We start from the raw sequence: 25,430 nt of genomic DNA on the forward strand, positions 1-25,430 counted from the left end.
CATGAGAACAAGGGCCTGCGAGCGTGAGGCTTTTCCTATCTGTCTGTAGAGTGTTTCATCCACAGATTCTCCTTGATCAGGCCGCCTGTAGCAGATCCCCACAGTAATGTCTCCCATGGCTGTTTTCCCTTTAACCCTGACCCACAAACTCTCTGTAAACTGCTCACTTGTCCCCAGACAGAGTTCCATACTCTCCAACCTATCCCTAACATAAAGGGCAACTCCCCCTCTCCGCGTCTGCCAGGCCTGTCTTTTCTAAAGAGCCTGTAACCTTCCATTCCAACACTCCAATCATAGGAGCTGTCCCACCATGTTTCTATGATGCCTATTATATCATACCCCCGTAGATGTGCACACATCTCTAATTCCTTGTTTGTTCCCCATGCTACGGGCGTTCATATAGAGGCATCTCAGCCAAGCTCCAATTGAAGCCGGCTCGTTGGCTGGAGCAGCTGGAATATATGTACATTGTTCCGAACATTTATTATAGGTGCTGGCAACTGACTGGGTGTGTTGGGATGGAATGATGCCCCCCTCCCCCAACACGTCTAGTTTAAAGCCTCCTTGACCAGTCTGGCAAGCCTCCTACCAAAACTGTTCTTCCCCTTCTTTACCAGAGCAGCTCCACCAGCCCCCAGTAGACCTGGCCTGCTAACTTCAGTCCCATGTTCAAGACACTCAAACCCCTGACTATGACACCACCCTTTTAACCATTTATTATCCTGGCCAATCCTCCTAGCTTTTCCTTGGTCCTCCCCTGTGTCCTGGAGAATTGACGAAAAGACGATCTGAGCTCCAGAGCCCCTAACCACCTCTCCTAGGGCTCTGTAGTCTGTATGGTCCCCAGTCTACTACTACCTATATCCCTAGCACCCACATGGATCACAAAGAGTGGGTAATAGTCCATGGAACTTACTAGAGCAGGCAGCCTCTCTGTAACATCCCTGATCTGTGCTCCCGGTATGCAGCACACCTCCCTTGTGACAGGGTCAGGCCGACAGACGAGTGCTTCCGTCCCTTTCAAAGTAGAGTCCCCTATTACTATGACCCACCGCTTTTTCTTTGTAGTGCCAGTAGAGATCTTTACCTATGCATAATCCGGCTGTTTGTGGTGCAAGTGCGTTTCCTCGTTAGTCTCCTGCAGGACAGCAAAGCGGTTCTGCGTGGGGACAACAGATTTAGGAGGAAGCCCCTTGCCTTTAATTGTCCTTTTCCTCCTTCTTTTGTTGTTTTTCTTTGTCGCTAATTCCCACCTTCCCGAGTTGGTGGCCTCCTTCTTCCCTTCAAGAGCTGGAGGGGAAGCTTGAGGCCCCTGCACAGTTTGGGGCTGGAGCAAGCAGCCCTGCTTCCTCTCAGCTACCCTGGCATCTTGAAGCCCGCTAATAGCATTCCGCAGCTCAGGCACCTGCTGCAGGAGGACCTCCACCAGGGAGCACCGAGTGCAGCCCTGCCCATCGCGCGCCTTTCCCTCACAAGACCAGTGCAGGCACCCTCTACACCCGAGCTCTGCACTTCCTTAATTGCCTTTGATTAAATGCTCCATCTTCACCACCCTTTCCCAAAAGAGCCCCCAGCTCCTCTGTAGCCATTTCCAAGGTTCCCAGACTTCACTGTCGAAGGCTGCAGACACATTTATTATCTTTCCTTGCAGTGCCATCTGTCATTTGTGTATCAGAAGAAGATTACATTTATGTCAAATGGGGAAAAATATCTTTCCCTGGAACAGTTGTAGAAGCAAGAAGCGGGGGGGGGTGGGGGGGGGTGGGGGGGGTGGATAAAGAGCTAAAAGATTAAATCCTGTGGACCATATGGAAAGCTTTTTCTTCAGTGATCTATCTGGAGCAATTAGGAAGTGTCACAGCCGATGCGCTGATACTGGGCTCGCTGAGTATAGGACAGTGTGGCAGAGGCAGGCTACCTGAGCCACTAACACACACTGCAGCAGCCTGGAATATCCTGGGCACATGAAATACCCCCATTCCCTCTTCCCAAATGGGGTAAGAACAGGGAAAAGAAGAGACGGAACAAAGCAGGACAGCTTGCAGCATGCTAAGTGAATTAGAGCAATGGCCTTTCTTTGCCTCTCGGGGTTTCATCGTTGCATGTCTTGCGAAAGCAATAGGTGTGAACCTGCTGTGGAGCCTTGCCAGGTTTTCAGTGCTTGCTCTGTGCCTCCTAACGCTGGGGATAGTGGAAAATTACTGGCTTCTCCTCCCAGTGCTGCCACAACACAAGCAAGCTTTGGCAGGGTGATGGAAGCGACTACTGGCATGACCCGGGAAGCACCGGATGGAGCAGTATTGCCACTACATATATCCTACAGAGAAGGAGTTAGTGAGCTTGGTGTGCTTGTGGTGCTCTCTTCTCAGCTTGGATATGGTGGGGGGTTGGAACCAGATGATCTTAAGGTCCTTTTCAACCTTAACTGTCCTACGATTCTATGATGGAATGGTATCTCCCTACTTCACAAGGTGCTGCGCCATTGCAACCTCACCCTACAATGACCAAGAGCACCCTCTGCAGCCCACTGGCTGCATCCTCCAGCGGGTGATTGCCAACACTGGCAGAGCACAGGGAGGGAAAAGGCTTGGTGGGAAGGTCAGAATGCAACTGGGGATGTGTGGGTCCAGCCCAATGGCTCGCAGTCACTGTTGTGCATATGGGAGGTGCTGCAGCCCTTGGGAAGAGGGGCAGCAGCTTCCAGCCTGCTGGCTGGGGTGGGAAAGCAGCTCCCATTGTGCCCTGACAAAGTAGATGGGCTCATGCCAATGCCACAAAGGCAACCCAGCCCCATCCTGATGGGTGGCTGGGACACAGAGGGAAAACAAAAGAAATACCACAGAGTCAAATAGCATCACTGCCCAGGGCAGTCTTCCCTCACTCCTCTTGGGAAGGGCTTGTTGCCCCCTCTCTTTTCTTTCCCTTTCCACCATTGCTGCTCTTGTGCTAGGTCCTTTTTGAATCAGTTTAGCCAAGTGTATATTCCACTTCTAGCCCCCGAAACCTTCCCCTGGGTTTTACCAGTGCCAACATTCCCCCCTCAATCCGCTTGCCCCCAGCCTCTGCTGGTTCATGGACAGATGTTTGCTGATGTGGTGGAGGCAGGCAGTCAGACCTTGGCTGCTCTCTACCCTTCCTCTTGTGGAAGTTTATACCTTGGAGTTCTTTTTACCAGCAATCCAGCTGGGGTCAACCCTCTTCTGGCAGCCCTGGAGATGAGCAGCACTGATAACCTGTTGCTCTGCCATGCACTGTGGTACCCGTCCTTTACCTGAGTATCTTCCACATCAGCATCAGTGATGGTGCAGGGCTGTGCCAGTGGTGAGCAGCAGTGACCTGAGGCTGTCATTGGCACCCCTTTACCTCCCCAGCTCCAGTTTCTGCTTCCAAGCGGTACCAAGTATAACAGAATCCCAGAATCCCAGACTGGTTTGGGTTGGAATGGACCTTAAAGGTCATCCAGAAGAAGAACTTCTGCCTAAGAGCTCATCTCAATCTCCCCTCTGGCAGGTTAAAGCCATTCCCCTTGTCCTGTCCCTACAGGACACTTATCCCTGTATTGACCTCTCTGCAGAAGCCAATGTGCATCACATCTCCGCAGAGCATCTCCAAACTTACTCATTCCTTTCTTTGGACAGCACCATGAACGTTTCCAACTTTTCCTATTCCCAGCAGTGAGTCCCCTCCCCTTCTGCAGCCAGTTTCTCCTTTTCTCACCTTGCCCCTTCATTAGGGAAGCCCACTCCTCTGTTAAACCCCACCTTGGCTTCTTTCCTCCCATGCTCATGAGGAACTCCTCCATCTCTGCAGGTTAAGGCAGGAGGTCCATCCTAGCTCTGCACTGGGGAAAACCCCTGTCCTGCACACCCAGCTCTAAGCAGAAAATTGGGAAAACTAGCATTCCCTTCTCCCTGGTAAGAGCATTTCAGATGCCATACATTTCCCAGTGGAGCTTTTCCCCATCGGACACACTGGCACCATGCTCACGCCCTTTCACCGCAGGATGCTTCAGGCAGCATGAAATACAAGCTAGTCACCAACATAACAATTACCTGTATAAATACCTCTATAGCCACACTCTAATTCATAACCTGCCTGCTGTCAGATATTAAAGCCTATGAGTCCTTGCCCTGTGGTAATGTCAATCTGCAGGAAAATAAGGGGATGAGGAAAAGAAAGAGGTACGATGGGAGGATGGATGTCAGCTCAGGGACATCGGAGAGGAAATAAAGCTGGTGGTCTGCAAGGATCCCAGGTTTTATCTACTATCATCTGTTCCATGTCTATTCTAGGAGAACTGGGAAAAAGTGTATCTGGGGTGAAAGGGAACATTTTATGTTGCTAAACCAGAAAGATTTCATCCCTGTCCCAGCATTAGAATTATTTCCTTGTCAAAAGCAGGCTGTGATTTTGAAATGAAAATTCAGATCACCCATCCCCAAACTGGGATGTTCTGATAGACCTTTTCTTTTTGTTTTATTCCCTCTTGGGCCCTTTTTGCCTGAATCCATCTATTCCTGCAAGCAAGCTTTACATTTGACAAGCAGCAACTTCTCACACCTTAAATCTTCATCAGGAAGATTCATCCTTGTCGAGGTCCCTCTGCCCTTGGATGCAGTTTACCCCATCTTTATTGCTTTATTCCTCGAGGATCAGGCAATCCGCACACGTGCTTCTCATTAGCACTTAATACAGAGCAAGAGGAGATTATACCTATTTCTCCCATCCAAGATAAACCTGTAATGTTTGAAAATAAATGGCAGTAATATGCACCAGCAGGTGTTACCTCTTCAATGTTGTCTTGTTTGTAGCTACTCACAAGGCAGCATTCTCATAACATCAGAGGTAAGCAGATGGCACTTATTAATTTACATTGCAAATACACTCTAATATATATGCATTGAACAGCCAGTTCTGTGGGAAGCAGCTTTACCTGGCTCACAGGGCACAGCACAGCCCAAACACTTCACCTGGAATGAGAAACAGTGCTGGAAGAGCATTGTCCCATTGGCTTCACTTCTGCTGGAAACCCCCTGATTTTCCTAGCCCTGAAATAGAGCTCTTTTAAAACTACTTTCGTTTGTCATCATCTCTGTTGGTGCAGCTGAGCTGCAGCAAAGGTGGTGATCTGGGTGCATACAGCTGCACATTACCATGGCACAGAGCTGGCGGCTCAGAGGACTCCTATCAGAGCTTTGTTAATGGAACAGCACTCAGAACGTTAGGAAAGCTGGAAAACCACAGGTTGCTGTGCTCTTCTTCCTCTTGTCCCTTGTTTCTTGGGAGAAGAGACCAACCCCACCTCACTACAACCTCCTTTCAGGTAGTTGTAGAGAGCAAAGGGTCCACAGGGATGTGGATACCTCAGGCTTCCTAAGGTGGTGAAGAGTAGCATGGTCCTGTCCTCTTCCATCTCCATCCTCTAATTTCCCATGGATGATAGTACAGTCGCCTCAGGAGGACATGATCCATGGTTCCCATGCACCTCAGGGGCAAATGCGTGCCGTTTGTTGTAGCACAGAGGAACAAAGGTGATTTACACCCCCTTGGAGGCCTATTTCCATAGGAGTCAATCAGTGCCCCAAGGCACTGCAGTGGAGCGAATTACACCCCAAGTTATTAGAGGCAGCAAGCCTCCAAGCAGCATGAACACAGCATATGTCCAAAAGTAAACAGATTGCATGCAACTTTCCTAACATGCTGAGGGGCCATCAGTGCCGAAATTGCTGTTCCTGAGATGTGGAGCTGACTGCAGGGAGAGGAACGTGTGGTGGGAAGGAGTTGCTGGTGCTGTTTGCCCCCCTTTCCACAGAGAGGTGGCCACATGTGGTGACTGTGCTGAGGGCCATGCTGACCCATCCTGCTGCAAGTGCATAGAGATGGAAGAGCTTTCCAAAGCATGCAAGGTATCTCCTTGGCCAGGCCACCTGGCAAATCCTGCTCCAGTAATGATTGGGGCTGGATAGGGAATTATCAACGCAGATGGACTTAGACTGAAATAGCTCTGTCCCATTTCTCCTTCCCACCCCCAACTTGTATCTCCTGCAAACTGACACAGTTGAAAGCTGTTGACTGGCTTGCTGGAAGAGGCACAAATAAATTGGCAGCAAAGGGGACAAAAAGCTGTACCTTTTAGTTAATGGTGTCTCAGAGATCCGAAGCCCGACCTGTTTGCTATGGACACCATGGCTGCAAAGCTCAGCCCAGCTCTGAAGGCTATAGCAAGCAAGGACAGTCCATGGGCTGCAGTGTAGCCTCCAGCCTGCAAAAGCATCCATCCTGCCTGGCAATCCCTCTCTGTGATGCCTAGTGCAGGGGCTGATCCTAAATCCAGCTCTCACCCATCCTGTTCGGACACCTTGCCTGGAGAGTTGCAGAACCTGGTCCTCCACTATCCAACCCATGCTGCTGGCTGGCTTGCTCTCTTCTTGGCTGGACCTCATGGCAGGATCCCACCAGCCTGCTGGAGCCCACCACTGGAGGTGGGCACCACACATCCCACCCCACTTGGCTCCTAGAGCCCCCCTTGTCAACTTATGGGGCAGACATAGAATCATAGCATGGTTTGGGTTGGAAAGGACCTTAAGATCATCCAGTCCCAACCCCCTGCCACGGGGAGGGACACCTTCCACTAGAGCAGGGTGCTCCAAGCCCCTGTGTCCAACATGGCCTTGAGCACTGCCAGGGATGGGGCAGCCACAGCTTCTCTGGGCACCCTGTGCCAGCGCCTCAGCACCCTCACAGGGAAAAAACTTCTTCCTTAGATCTAACCTGAGCTTTCCCTGTTTCAGTCTGAACCCATCACCCCTTGCCCTGTCACTCCAGTCCCTGATGAAGAGTCCCTCCCCAGCACCCTTGCAGCCCCCTTCAGACACTGGAAGCTGCTCTGAGGTCTCCATGCAGCTTCTCTTGTCCAGGCTGAGCAGCCCCAATGTTCTCAGCCTGTCCCCATACAGGAGGTGCTCCAGCCCCTGCTCATCCTTGTGACCTCCTCTGGACTTGCTCCAGCAGCTCCATGTGCTTCTTATGCTGAGGACACCTTTAAATGAGAAATAAATCTTAGTTAGCTCGGTCACCTCTTGAACCTTTTCAAGTCTTGTGGAAGATGGTATCTGGTTTATATCTGGCAAATCTATTATTTAAGTTCCAGTGCTTGTCTTCAGTGGAGAAAGACTACAGTCTCTGCCTCCTTTTAAAATAGACACTGTCTATTTAAATACTGGTTTGAAATCCAAAGGCTTTTCCATCTCTGCAAGGTACCAATATTCATTGCCATTGCAGTTGATGCAAGGCTACGATAAGCTCAGAGCATCCACAGAACGATGGCCCTGCCTCATGGGGCTCCAGCAATGCCGTGTACCACAGATGCTGTGGGGCACACTGAAGTCATGCCATGGAAACAGGAGCCTGGGGAGCTGTGAGCTGAACCCAGCAGGGAACAGCACAAGACAATAAATGCCTCTGTTCCAAAAATAGCTGACAATGTGGATGCTTCCAAGGAGCAACACGACTCTGGAGAGGGCATGAGGCAGGCAGCAGCATGTTGTGTGCCCAAGGAGCTGGACAGGCACATTTCAGAGGTAATGTGGCAGCCAGAGGCCTGAACCTGCAGTGGTGAAACTGCACTGAAAGACACACTGGGCTTGGAAACTGGTTGTGCAAGGTTGGCAGGGCTCATTCAGAGAGCCTCAAACACCCTGCTTTCCCCCAGGGCATGACCAAGCACTTCAAGCCTGCTCTGCATCTCTCCCATTATCCCTTGGTGGGTTCCTGCAGCTCTTTCAAAGGGGAGGGATGTGCAATAGTCCTCCCCTGTAGTTGAGCCTCTTATCCATCTCCCAGGCCAGATGGCAGAGTGGCTTTGTGCCTTGCAGGGCGTGGAGAGCCTATGGAGCTGCTGCTTGCCTTGCACGGGCTCAAGGCTCAGTGCACAGCTCCTGTGTTTGGAACTCCATCCTTCATGCTGCAGAGCAGGGCCAGCCCTGGGGCTACAGCATGCCCTCAGCTTTAGAGGGATCATTGCTTGTGTCCCACAACAGGCTTAGTGGGAGACCAAGGGATGGATGGAGCATCAGTGACAGATGCCATCGCTAAGTCTGACTCACTCCAGACACATGGGCTTGATATTCCCAAACAGGAGCAACAAAGCATCCCCATTGCCTTTTGCTGCCTCTCCCCATCCTCAAATTGGCTCCCATTCTTTTCAACCCCACCACATGGCACTCACTGGGTGTTTGTCCACAACCTCAGCTCATACCTGTGACCCTGGGGACTTCCACAGTCACCCTGCTGAGCGCTGGTGATGCCCAGCCAAAGCCAGGTAGGTCAGTACAGTGCAAGTATTGCTTCTAGCCCATGTCCCCAGCATCACCTGTATTCAGCAACTGCTGTGGGCCCCAAGGGAAAAGAACAACCAACCAACCAATCCATCAGGACACTCAGACAAACCCAGAAGCACTGATGGGGATGGCTCAGCTGATGTGGCAGAGTTTGGGATGAGCATCAAGTCTTCTGCACAATGCCACCCTACAGTTCAAGTGGGACCATCCCTAGTGTACCTGCTACTCAGGTGCTGTCAGAGAGACAGTTTCCCACCATTAACAGGACAGATAGAGCCATCTGAGCATCTTCTTGCTGATGCAGATGCTGTGGCTCTTTCCTGAAGCCATCTTCCAGCAAATAACCTTTAAACCCAGTTCAAAACCTAGGTGCAGAATTAAAGTGCCTGGGCATCATGGCATAACATCATGCCTGTGTGCTTTAAAACCCACATGCCATCAGATCTAAGCAAGGGCAGCACCAAACCCTCTCTGTTGCAGCCACTCTGGTGCCCATGGCTGGATCTACAGGACCTGAACAACGGGAAAACATCACCCAAACCTGCAGAGTCTGCAGAGGGGAAAGGAAATTCACTCCAGCTGGGTGATAAGGCAATCTCCCTTCATCTCTTACTGCTGCTTACTCCACCCCTTCATTCCTTCCTTGCTTCCCAGGTTGCACCCAAAAACCCTGTGCTCCCCAGGGTTCTGTACCCTGCTCTGCAAGCAGGTTTCCCCCTGTGACAGCGTCACATTGACGTCAGGGAGGCAGCAAGGGGCATGCTAATGGGGCTTCTTTCATAACTTGTCTGCCCCGGGGGCACTTGTTAAATGTTGGAGCTGCACAATACACAGATAACTGCACTGCAGGCTGGTTGCAAGCAGTCCCAGGGGAACCACACTGATTTCTCCTCACTGACAGACAAGGAACACAGCAAACGCATGGAGAAAGGAGGCTGGAAAAGGGCAGGTACTGCTCTTGGCTGGTAGGGCTCAGGGTGCGTGCACAAGGCAGCTTGCTGCAGTGATTTCTGTGTGTGTTGCTGAGCTGGCAGTGTCTATACAGGGAGAAGCACTTCTACAAAGGGAGGAAAAGTAGTTTAAACCTCAAGTTTCTGAAGACTTTGGAGCCATTCCTGCAGGGAATCTTTTAGTGCTGCTATGATCAAGTGAAGCTGCAGGAGATGATAGTGGTTGCAGCTCTGGTCAATAGAGATTCATAGCATGGTTTGAGTTTGAAAGGGACCTTAAAGCTCTTCTTCCTAATGTCTCATCTCCATCTCCCCTGTTGTGACAGGTTAAAGCCATTCCCCTTGTCCTGTCCTACAGGCCCTTGTCCAAAGTTCCTCTCCAGGTTTCCTGTAGCCCATTTAGGCACTGGAGCTGCTCTAAGGTCTCCCCTTAAGGAACTTTCCTTTCTCCAGGCTGGGTTCATTCCAAGGGACTCCTACACACATTCCCCATGCAAGGCTATGGGATTCCAAGAAGAGGCATGCTAAAGGCTGGAGCCTGAGGACAGGGCTGCTCATCAGGGGTCTGGCCACAAGCCTCTGTTTGGAGACTGATTTATCCATCCCATTCCGCCGACTCAGTGCCCCGAGTATCCACACTGAGCATCAGCCCCATCAGGAGCACATCAGAGGCATCCTGCGCTCTCAGGTTGGACACAGCCATGTGCAGCTGTTTCCCTTTTACTCAAGCATCTTTTGGGGGGGAAAGAAAAGAAATCAATCCAAAAGTGTTCCACAGCTCTGCCTTCTTCTGCTTCATGGATTATAACAAGGATCACCTCAGCTGCTGGACTGCTCTTGCTCAAAAAGGGTTGTTTGCGATAACTTCTGGCACTGCTGTAAGTTAAATACTGGCCCTGGGTTGCAAAGAGGGTAGCAATTTAGGTTGTATTTTGGGCCACAACCCTAATTTTCAGACTTTGATCTCTACTTCCCACATAGTGGAAATCCCTTTCTTCTCTTTGTGGAACCTATCGTAGACAGAAGAGACCAGCATGGTTTGCAAAGGGAAAAGAATTACTATGAGTTGCTTTCTAAACCAGTTTTTATTGATGTGCTCCCAGTCTCCTGTTTGCTGGTGGGTAATTAAATCAATTAACAAGCATCTGTTTATTTATTTCCCTCCTTTCTGGATGTAAGCACTTTGTAACAAGGGCCTGCTGTAGCTTGCCTGCCGATACATGAATATTTAGGCAACCACTTGCCTCTATCTACAGGGACCTGCCTCCTCCGGCTCAGGGAAGCACAAGCTCCAGGCTGGGCAGCAAAGGGGCTGGGAGCTTGGTGTGTAGATGATGGAGCAACACCATTGCCAGCTCCCTGCCACAATAGGGCCTATCCAGCAGAAAATCATAGGTTCATAGAATCCCAGCCTGGTTTGGGTTGGAAAGGGCCTTAAAGCTCATTTTGGCAAAGCCCCTCAGACACTCTTCAAGCCTGTTTGGCTCTTTTGTCCCTCCACAGACCAAAGCTTCAACATCCCTCCAAAGAACAGGCTTTGTGCACCATGCTTATGGGGAAGCCTGCGGAGGCTGGAAAACAGCTTCCACCTCCAATCAGCCCGATTGAACACATCACCCCAGCTATGGCACCCCTATTCTCCCCAGACCCATGCACTTGCTCTTCCTGAATGGCTGGGAGAGGAAACACCAACAGGGGAGCAGCAAATCCCTAGGAATTTGGCATCCCTGCATTCATGTGGTGCATCCAAGTGTATCTCCACCAAGCCCACCAACCCTCCTGGGCTGCTGCTTGGTCCTGAGGCTTCTCCCTAGAGCACTTTGGGGTCCCCAGAGCATCCCAGACACTGTTCTCCCCAGCTCCCTTGCAAAACAAGCTCCAGACACCAGAGCCAAAGGCTACAAACCTGGCGAGCGACATTCCCACGTGGAAGAAACAACTTCTTGTGATGTCTTCAAAGAGTTATTGAATCAAAGGGAGCACAATTAAGGAGGCCTAGGAGCAAGAGAAAAGGGATTAGCAGTATCTGGGAAGAGCATTCATCACAAGCAAGCCGTTTGCAGGGCCACATCTGCTGCTGACTCCTCTCTTTCAGATGCACCGGTTTTATTGCCTTGTCAGCAGGATGGATGTTTACTCCCTTTTAAAGCCGTCAGGCAACTTGGATGCCGAAACCGGGTAATGCTAAACATGCTTGTTTTCCAGGAGAGAGGTGGGGGGAAATGATGCTTGGAGACAAGGGAATTGCCAGAGCAGATTTACATTGGCCTTGCATTATCTGCTTGTGATGTGAGCCACCTTCAGTGGCTCCAGAGGATGCTGCAGGAAAGCCTGTGGCTGGCAGTTGCTGTGCTACCTGGTCCCCTGCACATGTGCTTGGGAGAAGGGAGGGATGGACTCCTCACGACACTATCCAAATGCCTTAGGTTTGATGGTTTATTTAGTTTAAATGAACAATTAGAGCTCAATTACACACTATCCTGTTGCAGCATCCATTGGGTGGCTGAACTTTCTCCCCTCCTGCTCCTCAGAGAAGATGAGGCCAGGTTAGACGGGGCTTTGAGCAACCCGGTCTAGTGGAAGGCATCCCTGGGCTTGATTTAGGGTTTCTGGGGGCTGGCAAAAACACATGGAGAGCCTCTTCCCATGAGCAACATAGATCCCAAATGAGTGGTATCAACCACCCCATCCCACTATGGTCACTGCCACTCATTTCAGAGCTCACAGACATTTGCCATCAAGTTTTGAGACAACTCAATGCGTCAAATCATGGTCTGGGTTTCACTCAGATGGAATGAAGGCTGGTGGGGACAAGAGGTCAGACCCCTTTTGCTGCTCAGCAATCCTTTAGGATGAACCAGTCCCTGTCACCAAGCCCCACCGCTGGTGACTGAGCCTCTTCAGCACCAATCTGCAACAATCAGTACAAGCAGCACCATCTCTCCTTGCTCAGCTGCTTACGATCCTTCAGCCAGTCATCATCACTCCAATCTATTGCTGTCCCAAACCCAAGGCAGAAAAGGAGCATGGCAGCACTGGTCTCTCCTGCGCAATTCTGAGCAGTGATTCACACCCATCCTGCTCCAACAAGGGACCCAGAAAAAGCCTCCAATCCTATTTACAGCAATATCAGGAGGTATGATAATAATAGTACTAACTATTGGATGAAATTTGCTATAACCCCCCATTTCCATGTGTCAATTGAGTGAAAGCACCAGAGAAATTCTTGTCAAATGGCTCTGGTTGATAAATGAGATCCTTTTGGGTCAGTGAAGGGCTGGGACCTCAAGGGGGACCACCCTCACCACACTGTGGTTTTGGGGTCTACCCAATGGATGTGATCCCACTGGGACTGTCCCTGCCAGCTCCCATTTTATGGGTGGCCACACTCTGGATCTGCTGGCTGGTGGGAGCAGATGGTCTCTGAAACACAACTGATGCTGCCAAGGGTTGGCTTTTTTTATCTGCCTTGGCATGTGCAGGCTACAGAGTGGCACCTCTCCATCTCCTCTGCCACCTAGCCCCACCAGTGTCCCACTTCCTCCTGCTCCAGGGACAGATTCTGCCCCAGGTTTCAGTGTCTGTCTTAACCAGAAGCTATGGTAGCAACAGAGCACAGCCTGGGCACACCAGCTAATGAGAGCGCATCAACCTGCCTCACCTTGAGATCCTCACCTCCCCTTTTCTAGCATGAGGAGGTCAGGGCAGGCTGTATATATGCCCCATAGGCCCATCACACAGAAGTAACACCAGCCAGCAGCAGCCAAAGACACAAAGGGGGTGATGGCAAATCCAGCCCTCAGGAATGGTAGTTGTGTGCTTAGCTGTTGGACCACAGCCCCACTGCCAAATGCTGGCTGACACCAAGTGTGGGGCATGGGAATAGTTGGGGTTTGTGGTAACAAAGCTAGATTAAGACTATATATATACATATACATACACACACACACACACATATATATGCTCCTGGATAGCATCCCCTGGTGGATGGGATCTGCTTTTCAAAGTTAATAATAAACTGCTCTGGACAGATTTTGCTATTTGGCCTATTGCAGTGCTTCATTCTGCATTTTCATTCTTGGGGGCTACAGCAGGGAGTTACCAACATGACTGCAGTTGAACTGCAGTGTTAGGGCAAGAATAACCATCCAGGACACAGAGAGGAGGGAAATCTCTTCCTCTTCACTCCCCTAAGAAACGCTGTCATAACTGCATCCTCTGACCCCAGCGCCTCAGCATCCTCACAGGGAAGAGCTTCTGCCTAAGAGCTCACCTCAGTCTCCCCTGTTCTGGCAGGTTAAAGCCATTCCCCTTGTCCTGTCCCTGCAGTCCCTTGTCCAAAGCCCCTCTCCAGGTTTCCTGGAGCCCCTTTAGGCACTGGAGCTGCTCTGAGGTCTCCCCTTCAGGAGCCTTCTCTTCTCCAGGCTGACCCAGCCCAGCTCTCGCAGCCTGGCTCCAGAGCAGAGCTGCTCCAGCCCTCGCAGCATCTCTGTGGCCTCCTCTGGCCTCGCTCCAGCAGCTCCACATACCTCTTGTGCTGGGGATGGTTGCAGCAGAGGAGCATCCCTGGCTTCAAAGGATAACAGAAACTGCTGTGTATATGCTCTTACCCATGGGCCACAGGAGGGATTGCCCACCTGAATAAAACACAGCGCACCTGCGAGGTTAGCCTTTTGCTACTGAAGATGAACTTTCTGAGGGCAGTTTGACACCAGCCAGCAGAGGACCCACACTCAGCGTCGGTCCCAGCCGGGCTCCATCCCGCTGTTTAAGCAGAGATGTGCTTCCCACGAAGCTTTTGGCTTTTGTAGAGGCTTTCTGCCGCCTGCAGGTGGAGGTGCCAAGGACCGGCATCCCCTAACAGAGAGATAGAGCCTGTTGCAAGGATGCTGGCGGGATGAGGTGGGCAGCACTGCGAGCCACCCTCTGCATGGGGAAACACAGAGCATCCCTGGCAGGACCCATCTGCCTGATCCACCTGGGATCAGTGGGGTTGGTAGCACCAGATGCTGAGAGCTTGCAAAGGGCAGGCTTTGGTGGCAGGGAAGCTGGGAAAGCTTCCCAGGCTCTAGGGGAGAAGAGATGCGATCATTATTCCTCACTGTGTGCATCCTACCAACACCCTGTAACAACTGCCTCCAGCTTTAGAACTGAGCTGATTTCTGTGCCTTTTGGGGCAGAAGATGCAGCGAGTGGCATCAGAGGGCTCACAGGGGATTACAGGAGTTATTACTCCTCCTTTTTCTTTACACATAATAGGGGAGGAGGAGCATAGGGAAGAGGTACATCGTGACCCACAGAAAAGGGCACTCGATCCAAATTCCAGGGAAGGAAATGAGAAGCATGATGTGAATTAAGTAATTGATATATAGGAGGATGAAAGACAAAGCAGGTCAGGCACAGGGGTTACTTTGTGGGGGGGGGGGGGAGGGTGTTTCAGAGAGTCTTTATAATGCAGCCCAGTTAGGGTCCCTCTCACAGTTGTTCTTATTACCATTAACAATTACCTCTACCTAATGCTTCCCTCTTCTAAGTCCTTTCCAGGCCCTTGCATCCTGCAGATGGAGCCAATAAAGATGCCAAGAGCACTAGAGGTAGAACCCAGCAAGAATGAGCCTTTTGGGAAGCACAGGGACACCCTGTCATCACAGCTGTGCAAAACTCCAGGAAAGGGAAGACCTGCATTGGGTCACTCATTGGGAAAACAGAGAAACAAAGGAAACCACAAACCAAGGAAAGAAAGGAAGAAAGCAACACACAGCAGGTTTCAGGTTGGACGTGGGAAACTCTCTGTGGGGAAGGAAGGTGTTATAGTCACTTGAGACATCATTTAGCCAAGCATCCCAACAAGGTACCCTAGGGTACCAGCTACCTTTTGCCAAGCTGTTTGTGTGTCAAACGCACCCTGGGCTTAGCACAGCATCTTCCTCATGACAGGGGGATGAAGAAGTCCCTTGTGGCCGTTCCTCCAGGACATCTTGTCCTTCCCAAAGCGTGGAACTCTCCAGGACTTTGCATGTGTCTTTGGCCCCTGTCCTGTGATGCTGTAACTGCCCTACTGACAAAGCAACTGCTCTGGGCTCCTGTTCAACAGGGAAATGAAATAACCCTAATGGCATTGCCTCATTTGGCCTTGCTTTTGCTCCAGCTGCTCCTGTTTCTCCTACAGAGATGCAGCTGCCTTTGAGGAGCACTGAATGGGAGGAGAAGAGCATTTGGCATCTGTCTCCCCAGTGTCCCCCACACTTGGAGGTGTTTTGCCGAGGAGACCCGTAACAAGAGCAAGGCAAACATGGGCTGTGGTCCTGTCTGGATTGCAGGGCAGGCTTTCCTGTTTGCACAAACACAAGGCTCATTGTGGGGATCATCACCTTCACCTCCTCTATTCTGGCCTCCCATTCCTTGCAAGAGGCACAAGTGGTTACAGCATCTCCATGCTTGCTATGGGCTTCAGGCTGGGTTAAAGCAAACAGGGTTACAAGTCTACATCAAAGTCAGCTTGCTGCTTCCTCACCTGCCACAGCTCTGGTTCAGACATAAGTGCTCATGTTGCTGTGCGGATGATGGAAACCTTTGCTGCTCTATAGTTTGTGGGCAAATCTGATTGTAACTCACTCCTTGTCCTGCTCTTGGAGGTCTCCATGGGTCTTCTCACACATTGGGAAGGGGAATAAAGCCTGACAGGTAGCAAGGGACTTGCTGTAGGGAGGATGCTCTCCCTCTGCATCCTCCACTGAGGCAGGAGACAGCATTTGCTGGGTCTGGGATTTCCACTTTGGCCCTCAGTCATAGAGCATAGAATCCCAGCCTGGTTTGTGTTGAAAGGGACCTTAAAGCTCTTTCAGTTCCACCCCCCTGCCACAGGCAGGGGCACCTTCCACTAAACGTCCTTACCATTTAGGTACAGGTCTGATGACAAGGGAATATGAGCCCCATTTGTAGAGGTTTTGGGATACCATCTCCTCTTCCCTCTGTGCTTGTGGGAAGGTAGCTCCCAGCACTCCTTCTTTTCCCCATCTCAGAACAGGGGAGATGGTCAAAGCTCCCCTTATCAGCCCCAGCCACGAGCTTCATGACTGGCTGCACGCTTTGGTGCTCCAGGACTGAGACCAGGGTGCAAAGGCATCTCCACAGGGAGACGGAAACATGGCAGAAAGAGAAAAGAGTCAGCAAGAAAACAGCCCACAAACAGGGGTTTTCAGGGAGCCACTCACCCCTTTTCCCTGGCAGAGACCCACAGACATGCTTCTGGTAGCTGCAGCTTCTCACCAGTGGTTCAGATGTGATGAGTGATGAGAAGCCCAGGAGAGAGGCAATAAATAACTCCTTCCTGCCTCAAAAGGCTGTTAAGAATCCAAACACACAATGACATGCAAGTGGCTTCAATAACAGACTACAAACAAATCCTTAACCCCAAGAAAGGGATGGCCTGCTTGTATTTCAGAGGCACAACTGAGAGCCCTACCCATCTCCTTCACAGGTGAGAAGCATTCCATCCTTCACATCAGCTCCCATCTCTGATGGGGAAACCTCATTGCCTCAAGAGCATCTTGTAAGGGATTGAATCCAAATGATCACCAATGTGGACAATGATCTGCAGCTGCTGAATGGTCCTTCCTCACACCAAGGGCTGCAAATGGCTGAGGGATGGACCAGCACATGCACCCACCAAGGAGAAAGAATGGAGCTCAGGCCCTGCTCCCCATGTGTGTAGCCAATATATAGGGATGCTGGCTGATGTGGGCAGGGAATGTCTGTCCCTTCCTGGGTAGCTCAGCAGGATCAGATGCTAGCACAGAGCATCATACCTAAGCCTGCATAGCATCAGTGTTACTTTCCCTCTGTACCACCAATGTCTACTCCTTCCACAACCGCTTGTCCTGAGCAGCAGCATTTCTATCTCAGAGGCACCAATGCTTCACATGAGGAATAGGAAGCATTGTTCCCACTAGATGAGGGACTAGATACAAGCCAAAGGAGTCCATAAAAATGCAGTGGGAAGATGCCCTTCCATGGCAAGTCCTGGACCACTGACCTTGGGGGAGGCATAGTGAAGCCCACAAAGCAGCTTTGCCCTAAGCCTTTGGGCTGTCTTTGTCTTGCCTGTCAGACAAGGTCACTCCAAAGTGTCATTTAGGTTCAACTGCTTGGGATTGGGGTTCACCAAAGTGTTACCGAGGGCTTGACACTGCCTTTAAACATGTGCACATCCAGGGCTACAACTAAGCAGAGCCAGGGTGGGGAGAAGGAACATCAAATGGACCAGGTACTCTGCTTCCTTCATTCCAGGCAGCACTTCCTCAGGGATTACCCCCTTATTTGTATGCCCTCAGCTCGAGCAAGTTACTCTAGTACAGACGGAAATAGGCAGAGAATGGACTCTGTAGGCAGTGGGTAGCATAGCCAGCATCTGAGTGCGTCCCACTGCCTCCTAAATCCCTGCAGTGTGCAAGAAGAGATCGCTTCCCCTGCAGCTTCCTGCTTGCCTGAGCAGCGTTGATGCTATTAAATCCAGAACAGCAATAACATCCCCAGCAATAGGCGCCGCTCGCGATAACACAGGGAACAGATAAGAATCCCAGGGATAGGTCATTCCTGGGGAAAGTCCTGGTCACAGTGACCTCCATGGATGTTTTAACCCCGGTTCTTTCGTTGTTTATTGTTGCATCTGCTTTATAAAGAAACCCTTTGAAGGCCCTAAGCCCTGCTGTGTATCTGTTGGGTTTCCTTTTGCATTGAAGGAGACAAATACCAGATCTCTGAATGAAGATCTCCATCTCCCAGCTGAAATATTGCCCTTGGCCCAAGCAACAGTGCTCCCCACCCTGTGCATGGAGCTATGGCTGTGCAATGTGAATGGAAATGGGAATTGCAAAGCAAAGGCTGTGCTGATGGAGACTGAACCCAGCACAATGACAGCTCCCTCTTCTTTTCCCTCCTCCAAAGGGGTGAAAAGCAGCCCTTTGAGGGGATGCGTTTGCACCAGACAGGGATCCAGGAAGAAGTGACAAAGCCAAGTAAAAGAAACAAGAATAAAGCTGAAACAGGGCCTGTTTATTTCCCTTTAAACACTGAAGTTTGGGATCGCCTCCTGTGCATTGGCTCTTCTTCCACTGAGGTCTCCATCACCCAGGTGGAGGTGCAGCTCCAGCTCCTAAGCTTGCATCACAACCCATCTTCTTGGAGCTCCTTAAGAGTGGGTAGGAGGGAAAACTTGCTTTTCCAAAAATAGTCTCCTTCCTTCCTGCAGGAATCTTCTGATGGCAAAACCTTGGCATCTTCTTCTGGATGGGATGAGTCCTGGTGAGCACAGCCATGAGCACACTGTCTCCTTGGAAGGGGCAGAGACCAGGATGGGCAAAAAAGAGGCGAACTGGGCAGCCAGCAAGTGAGCATCCCTGCTGGTGAGAGACAGGGAATGCGTGGTCTCATGGAGCACTGCAAAGCTCCACATCCCTGCTGCTTCTGAAGCAGCAGACATCACACGCACACATACACAGCTTCATTCAAGACCCCTCTGTGTAATTACACATCCATGGTTTCTTCTGGGCTTCCACTTATTTAATCATCTTTTTCTCATCTGCATTTAATCCCCTGAGCTCTGTCAGAGGGCAGAACCACAGCCTTTGCATCCCGAGGACAAGAGTTCCCTGCAAAGGCTGCTATATTTAACTTAAACTACACTGGGTTGCCATGGCAACCCTGGTACCTAAAAATAGCAGTGCCATATACAGCACAGTTGAGAGCACAGGCAGCGCTAGTGGAAGCCGCTCCTAGTGAGGGATGGGAAATGGAAGTAAAACTTCTTCTATTCTTTATGGGAATCAAGGAAATAGTCTTTCCTCATCAGAATCAATCATTTTCTAATGAAACCCTTGATCCGGTGCAAAGGATCCCCATTCACCTTGGTTCCAAGACTGATCCGTGCTCTCTAGTGCATTGGATGCTGAAGCGAGCTGGGCTGGCCAAGCAGCGGTGAAGCTGCTGGATGTGGCTGCTTTTCTTCTTGGCACATAAGGAACAACCATGATTCTGGCATCATCTGGATCATCTGGAAGGATCCAGCTGCCCTGAAGATGGGCAGGATGTTGTTGGTCACCCCAACATGGAGTTTTGGTGACCTCACTGCTCAGAGGAGCATTTGGTCCTGCCTCACTTGTTTTAAATGACCTACAGAGCAGGGAGCAGAGTTATGCCTTAAATATACAGGTTTCCAAATGGCCTTTTCCTTCACACACTGACAAAATCAGGACTCCAAGCATTAAATCATCCTTTCTTGCTGAAATACGGACCCTCCCCAGCACAACATTGAGAGCAAAACACACAAGGAGCACCGTACAGCACGAGCCAGCTGAGCATCTTCTGCCATCTGATTAGCAAGGCTGAGTAGTCACAGCCTGCTCATGAGCAGCAGTTGCTTCCCACTGCAGCCTCAGTCTCCAGTCACCTCACTAATTCTCCTTGACATGTTTTGCTCCAAGTGGAAGGTGCCTGTTGCCAGATTGCAAACCCCCAGCATCATTTCCAAGCCCCGCTTCCCCCGATGGGAAAATCAGCTGCACACTTAAATTCATAGAATCACAGGATCAGCCAGGTTGGGAAAGAACTTGAAGCCCATCCAGTCCAAAGTTCCCCAGCACTGCCAAGGCCACCACTGACCTGTGGCACTGAGGCCTCGTCTCCATGGTGTGTGAGCACTTGCAGGGATGGTGACTCCAGCCCTGCCCTGGGCAGCCTGTTCCAATGCCTGAGCACCCTCTGGGGAAGGAATTGCTCCTCAGCTCCATCTAAACCTGCCCTGGTGCAGCTTGAAGCTGTTTCCTCTTGTCCTGACCCTTGTTCCTTGCTGCAGTTTAGCTTTCCCCATGCAGCACTGGCTTCTAGGAATCCTTGAGCGCTTGGGTTGAGTGCTGCGTGCTTTCTGGATGATGCACAGCTCTGCTTGACATCTGCACCATTCTTTAGACATTGGATAGCATGAAAGAGCTCTTGAAGAGGAAAACACTTCACATTGTTGTAGCAGTGTGTGTGTGAGTGTTCATTTCTTGTCCCCTCTCTTCAGAATAAAGCAGATTGGCAGCAATGACGGGAACCCAAATCAATTCAGGGCAGTGTTTTCCCTATTTAATGCTTGAAACAAGCAGCCTCAGAGGCAACCAAGAAACCCTGTGCTATGCAATTGTGGGATTACCTGCAGTGGCCTGCAGCACTTAATGTGTGCTCTGCCTCAGTTTACTGCTACTCTTGCATTTCATAGGGGTTGGAAGGGACCTTAAAACTCATCCAGTTCCAACCCCCTGCCACGGGCAGGGACACCTTCCACTAGAGCAGGGTGCTCCAAGCCCCTGTGTCCAACCTGGCCTTGAACACTGCCAGGGATGGGGCAGCCACAGCTTCTCTGGGCACCCTGTACCAATGTCCTACCACACTCATGCATGACTTGGTAGAACAATCATAGGCTTCTTCTCACTGCATACTTGAGCACCAGACCTTGCTCGATGCATGAATCCCCCTTCCCCACCAGGCATGCAGGGAGACCAAGGGGTGAACCAAAGCATCGGGTCTCTGTTGACTCACTGCATCTCCCACCCATGGTGGACACACATCAACTCCCCTCCATCAGCTGTGGGTTTGCTAAATACCCTGGCATGACACAATCAATGCAGCAAGCCATTCTGTAATCCAGAACTGGATGAGATGAAAACATTTATGGGTATAATTAATATGAGAAGTGCCCAGTGTATGTTACTGTGCAATAAATATCCCTGTTTCCATGCACTCACCACGCTGGGGTTGCAGATACTGGCCTTGCCACAGTGTGGTGGCTGCTGACAACCTGTTTGGAGGCTGATACAGCAGGAAAGAGCATGAAGGCACCAGCAAAGGCTCTGCAGGGGGCCTTGCTCAAGGGCTTCAGGTTTTGTTTGCTTTGTCCTGACCCAGTTCCTGTCCAATCCTCACTTGTTATGACCTCACTGCAGAGGGTATATAAATAATGGATGTTGCTCTGCCTCCCTCCACCACCTTTGCTCTCCTGCTGCAGTTCCTGCTTAGCCTCTTTTTGTGGCTTTCTGGAAGCAGACACTTGTCCTCCTCCATTCTATCTGGCCCACGTTTATACCTCTTCTGCAATTCTTTCCCCAGTATTCATATGGATGGTGTTGGCCACACGCTGACAGCTGTATCAGCATCACAGCAGCACCTCCTTGCTGCTGACAAGGGCAGTAAATTCATGGCACACATGAATCCATACCTTTGTGGTGTGTCAAAGGAAGGGCTTTAACGGTGAGTAGCTTCCAAAATGTGGAAGCAAATGGACAAGCAAGGGCAGAATGGAAAAGGGATGAGATTTACACTAGCAGGTGGTCCAGCTCCTTGGGCTGCTAAGCAGTGAGCTGGACCAAGACCCTGAAGTGGAGGATGCTTGCTGCTGGGGCTGCTGCTTTTAGAGCAGGGCAGGGGGTTAAGTGCACAGATCCTGTTATTGCTAATTGTGTTTGTGTTTTAGAGCTCCCCAGGCGTTGCTTTAGAAACTGACATGCTCAGGCTGTTAACCCAGCCTCACCTGCTTTTTCTCTTTTGGTACTCAGATGCAGAGCTGCTTCATGTTCGGATGTGCTGGGCATGTTGTGAAGCGCTTGTTGTTAATGCTGCTATTTGCCTCCTGTGCTCCTGCATTTTGGTTGCTCAAAATGATGAGCAACAGCATCTCAGGGAGGGTGGGCAAGCAGGCAGCGGCTCAACCCTCTCTCCTCACCCAAATCTATGGGGAAGGGGAGCCAGTGGCAGTGCTGAACAGCCTGATGGGTGGAAATGAGAGTCCTAAAAAGGAATTCAGCTCCACTCCCAACCCGTCATCCCCACTCCAAACAACTGCTCACAGCCAGTTCTCAGCACTGGACACACATAACACCCCATGGGGCAGCAGCAGCAAGTATCATGGACAAGCTTAGTCGCTTAAGGGTTATCCTACCTTGTAGATGGCCAGTGCAGAAATGAGCTGGAAGTAGAGGGTATTTCTTCTGTTAAAGAGATGAGCTGTGGTTCCCCTAGTGTTGGGCACTGCAGCATCCCCTTCTGGGACCTTTCCATCCTGGTGTTGTTCCCAAAGGAGAACTGGAGATATGACAAGTGTTCATGAGGGCATCCTTCCCTCTCCGGGAAGATTCCCATCACTCAGTGGGGCCAGACTACATGTGTGTATATATATATATATATATATAACACTGCAACCTTCTGGACACTGCATGTACAGACTCACCCAAGCAATGCTCAGTCAGGAAACATGGCTTCTGACAGCACTGTCCCAGCCTCAACCTGCTGGCATCAACCATAGGTACACAACAGCAGCCCACAGGGCTCCATCTGCATACACTGATCTACATGGACCATGTAGCAGTTGTGTTCTGAGGGTCAAATGCAAGAGAGAGCATGGAAATTGCTTAAGATTCACAGGGCTGAGGCAGAATAAACACCTCTCCCTTCTCAATCCCATGGTGAGGAATCACCACGACAGCTCAGCATCGGTCTGGGATCTCTTGCAGAGCAATGAGCTGTGGCTACTCAGCAGCAGAGGCAAGAAGCAGGTTTTCACTGCCCTCCTGAGGGTCTGTGTGGTGTGGGTGTTGAAGGAGGAGAGCAGTGGTAAATCAGAGCAATCTCCCATTGTTTTGGCTCTCTACTTTTGAATTTTAGTCTCCGGCATGCGGTAACTGAGTGTGCCCGTATACCCCATGCGCATCGGCTCTCTCTGTAGGAGACACAGGGATGGTCACAGACTATCTGCTTGTAATAAATCCAACCTGTTTTGTACTTACCAATGTACCTTGTGTGGAGCACATGCTCACTTCCTACAGGCAAAAACTAAGGGAAATCACAGCGTTCCATTAGAAGTCTATGGGGAACCCTCATTACAAGCCAAAGGACACTCAGATACATGCAGCTGGAAATCAGACGACCTCTTCTCTGCAGAGATTCCAGGAATGCTCAACAGAGCTGCTTTCTTAAAGGAGGGTTCAGGCAGAGATGCAGCACCTGATATATACGTGGCCAGGTTTTTTACATGTAGTTCAAGACAGGAAGAACATGATTCATTAGCAAGCCTTCTCATTGGCAGGCATGCCCTCTAAAATAAGAGCAGATGTTTGCTTATCCCTGTCCCAATCTGCATGGTGTTTTCCTAAGGTTTAACACCTTCTGGGTCAGAAACAAGCAAGAGACACCATGAGCCAAAACTCACTGTCATAGAAACAGAACCAGCCAGGTTGGACCTGTGAAGCTGTAAGTATGGTTTCCCTCTTTCCCTCTGTTCCCTGGGCTCCTTTGACGGATGATTTCCCATCTAAGTCTGCAAGCACATACCTGCCATGGGGCTCCACTGCTGCTCCCAAATGTGATGATGGGGGACAGCATCCTGAATGGGAACCTCAAGAGGGGTCCTGTGAGGTAGGAGGCACAAGCTATGAATCCAACCAAGCACTGTGGTGCCCTTGTAGGGAACAAAACCTGCTCTTCAGCCAGAGATCTTGACAAAATCCTGTTTCAAAATGCCTTTTGCACATGCAGGTTTTCCATTGAGGAATTCCTCATTTTAGCCACATTTTCATAGGAGAGAAACAAAAAGGGTCGGATGCTTTGCCAGTCCATTCAGGTTGAAAACTCTATGACCAGACCCGGTTGACAGAGTAGAGCCAAGCAAGCACAGCACAGGGATAGTGAATACCTCAATGCAACTTCTCCCTCCAGTCTTTTCTTGAACAAAACCCGATATAACCACCCTGAATGTTGCCTTGGGTTCAATGTCTTTGCTCCAAGCTGGGTCTATCTCCAGAAGTCAGGAATTAGGTATATTCCTGTATATATATACATATATATATATATACACACACATATATATATGTATAAGTATATGAAGTATATTCTTTATGTTTTATGTATATTATATTATCCTTGCATTATACTTCATAAGTATATATATTAAGTATATTCCTGTATATATATACGTATATTAAGTATATTCCTTATGTATTATGTATATTATATGTATTATCCATACATCAAACTTAATAAATACATATATTAAGTATATTGCTGTATACATATATATGTATAGCATAGCTATTCCAAAGTCAATCGCTCTACAATTGCTTTTCCATAAGAAGCCAGTTATTTCCTTAGGGCAAAGCACTTTTATTCCTGAGCAAAGTCTCAGGAGGAGGAATAGACAGGGAAAACCTGGCTGTGCTGCTATTCTGGAGCTATTATTATCAGGTAAAGAAGCCAGTGAGTATCCCCTCTATGGTGTTTGTGAGCAGGCCAAGCTGGAATAACAACAGGAATGACCCACTCAGCTGAGGATGTCAGAGTTGGGGTTACTTATAAACACCCACAGCTTAGGTTGTGGAATGTTCTTTCTCCAGACCCTTTGGGTCTGGAGCAGCTCCAGGGAGGGAGAAACACCTATAATTAATGTAGCGGGAAAATGACACATTTAGATAGTGTGTCCCCCCCCCAAACACAATAGCAGACATCCATTTCCTGCAGGGCTGTGACAGCTTGCCAGCCCGCAACTAAATCACCAAACCACAAAGCCAACAAGGAGGGAAAGAAAGGGGAATTATCACATAGGATGCAGCAGCCTTTGGTACCAGGTTAATAATCAGTGTCTCCACCAGACATCTATTGTTTGTCAATAATGTGCTTGAACGCTCCCACCATCTGAGTCTCGAATGTGGAGTGATGTTCAGGCTGAATGATGGAGTGCTCCTCAGAGTCTGCAAGCTCCAAAGCCATAGCAAAGTGGGAGCTTGGGAGATATATCTGCCCTGGAAGCATTTGTGGGACCACCTTAAAAACACAGTGAAGCTGATATCAAATATACTTTGGCGTGAGTAAAAAATGGGATAAATCTAAGTTTTCCACTTTCCTCCAGGAAGAGGGTGCCTCGTGTGCAGGGATGGAGGCAGCACCTCCAGATGAGCTTGACCAGTGATGCTGGAGATAAAAAATAAAGGAACAAACTGTTTCAGTGAGGTCTTGCAGTCCTAATCCCACACATTTCCCCCTCCCCTTGTCTTTCCTCATAATGGTTTAATGGCACAAAGCTCCAGCTTCACAGTGTACACTCGAGCCAATGAGATCC

The 25,430-nt window shown here is 50.0% G+C and overlaps 1 long non-coding RNA gene across 1 annotated transcript; it reads right to left on the reverse strand.

Annotated features, from left to right (window-relative positions):
- Positions 1 to 9,847: 9,847 nt before the first annotated feature.
- Positions 9,848 to 16,795, reverse strand: LOC136011044 (uncharacterized). The gene is made up of 4 exons (XR_010611165.1): positions 16,755 to 16,795; positions 16,504 to 16,632; positions 11,196 to 11,284; positions 9,848 to 10,185 (listed from the first exon to the last, which is right to left on the reverse strand). It is a non-coding gene; the product is annotated as an uncharacterized LOC136011044 (long non-coding RNA).
- Positions 16,796 to 25,430: the final 8,635 nt, after the last annotated feature.

The sequence above is a fragment of the Lathamus discolor genome, chromosome 3, assembly GCF_037157495.1.
Source record: "Lathamus discolor isolate bLatDis1 chromosome 3, bLatDis1.hap1, whole genome shotgun sequence".
Lineage (NCBI taxonomy): Eukaryota > Metazoa > Chordata > Aves > Psittaciformes > Psittacidae > Lathamus > Lathamus discolor.